The 2,123-nt window shown below is 40.3% G+C and overlaps 2 protein-coding genes across 5 annotated transcripts in view; one reads left to right on the forward strand and one right to left on the reverse strand.

Moving 5' to 3' along the window:
- Positions 1-91, forward strand: part of LOC310718199 (uncharacterized protein) — a 3,266-nt gene extending 3,175 nt beyond the window's left edge. For both annotated transcript variants that reach the window (XR_014531067.1, XR_014531068.1), the window contains exon 3: positions 1-91. This exon is cut by the window's left edge. The gene's annotated coding sequence lies outside the window, so the exon portion shown is untranslated.
- Positions 1-2,123, reverse strand: part of LOC310718267 (myosin-11-like) — a 9,617-nt gene extending 7,494 nt beyond the window's left edge. For all 3 annotated transcript variants that reach the window (XM_083527025.1, XM_083527024.1, XM_083527026.1), the window contains exon 1: positions 1,983-2,123. The gene's annotated coding sequence lies outside the window, so the exon portion shown is untranslated. The remainder of the gene's footprint in view (positions 1-1,982) is intronic.

Raw genomic sequence — 2,123 nt, forward strand, 5'->3', positions numbered from 1 at the left:
TAAACCTCCTATCAGGAACATTAGCTTGCTGAAATCTGGAGTTTATCCCTGAGACACACACACACACACACACACACACACACACACACACACACACGAGTCCCAGGTTTTACCCACAAGAAACAAATGACACCCAGTCGAGAGACTCGTTTTCTGTTCGTGTAAAAATGGCGTTAATAAAAACAGTTGTTTTAGTGTTTTATAAGATCAGAGCTGCAGTCGATGCTGAAACACACTTTAACCAGATTAAATATTTATTGCATTCAGGTTATTTACATTTACAGCATCACGCAGAAGCCGTAATCCAGTGTCACTTACAATCATCTCATTTATACACTGAGCATGTGACCAACAGTGGCAGCTTGAAGGTGCTGGTATTTGAACTGGGATCAGAGGCTAAACATCTTAAACGTATTAGTTATAAGCATAAACTTATATGGAATAAACTTATAGATGCTAAACTTCTACATTTCAACTTCATAAACACTTTCTTTGTGTGTGTTTGTGTGTGTGTGTGTGTGTGTGTGTGTGTGTGTGTGTGTGTGTGTGTGTGTGTGTGTGTGTGTGTGTGTGTGTGTGTAAAGCTGATTTGGGACTTTGAACTGATCTGATGTCTTAATCACCAAGTAAATACTTCCCTCATATTCCATTCAGGAGGACAAACAGGTGTACACACACACACACACACACACACACACACACACACACACACACACACACACACACACAAACACACACCACAGTGGGGAAGTGTAAAAGCTTTATTACTTCCGGCTTCCTTTCACTTCAGTTTGTCTGCAGTATGAAGGTAAAGAACCTAAGCAGCAGCTTCTTCCCAGAATCAGAAACACACCTGACACCCAAGATCCAGTTTTTAGAGACCTGTGACTGCGTACGTGTGTGTGTGTGTGTGTGTGTGTGTGTGTGTGTGTGTGTGTGTGTGTGTGTGTGTGTGTGTGTGTGCTGTTTACCACTCAACAGAAAGCAGCGCTGTATAACCATATTAGGAGAACAGGAAACGCTTTGGTTAGTTTTGCTCGATCATTTCATCTGTCACACAATGAACCGAGTTTCCTCCTTCATTTCCCCAAAACACTTCACTTTAACACTTTAATCCTCCACTTCTGTACAGTCAAAGTGTGTTACTACACACAAGAAATGTGTAAATGTACAACTATACTTCATTTCTGTACAGTCAACCACAAACACACACACACACACACACACACACACACACACACACACACACACACACACACACAGAGTACAGCATCATTATTTGTCATGAATATGAGCAGCGTGAGAAATTTAATTAAAATACATATAAGCAAAAAAACAACGTGTGTGTGTGTGTGTGTGTGTGTGTGTGTGTGTGTGTGTGTGTGTGTGTGTGTGTCTTTTGACTGAAAGCATTCTAAACCTACACAGAAAATCTGTGATTTAGCAGTACATTTTGGCAAAATGTCTCCTTCTCTCACACACACACACACACACACACACACACACACACACACACACACACACACACACACAATACTTTATGCTCATCCTTAAAAATAATTGTGTGTGTGTGTGTGTGTGTGTGTGTGTGTCTTTTGACTGAAAGCATTCTAAACCTACACAGAAAATCTGTGATTTAGCAGTACATTTTGGCAAAATGTCTCCTTCTCTCACACACACACACACACACACACACACACACACACACACACACACACACACACACACACACACACACACAATACTTTATGCTCATCCTTAAAAATAATTGTGTGTGTGTGTGTGTGTGTGTGTGTGTGTGTGTGTGTGTGTGTGTGTGTGGTTTGACTGTACAGAAATAAGTATAGTTTTACATGTGTAGTAACATCACTTTACTTTCAGTACATTACAGCTTTAATAGAAAGTGTACAGTGAGGTAATAAGAAGAAAAAAGTAGTAATACGTGTTAATAAATAGTAATAAGAGGTAATAAGTGGACTTACAGATGTTGGATGAAGATGTTCAGTGGTGGAGGAGCTTCACACAGCTGTAATTTGGAGACCCTGAGTCACAGAGAGCGATCCAAATTACAGCAAATATCAACGTGCACTTCATTTAAACTAACAGGGAGGAGTGGCTAGAAG

This window comes from Silurus aristotelis (genome assembly GCF_946808225.1).
Source record: "Silurus aristotelis genome assembly, chromosome: 2".
In the NCBI taxonomy this organism is placed as follows: Eukaryota; Metazoa; Chordata; class Actinopteri; order Siluriformes; family Siluridae; genus Silurus; species Silurus aristotelis.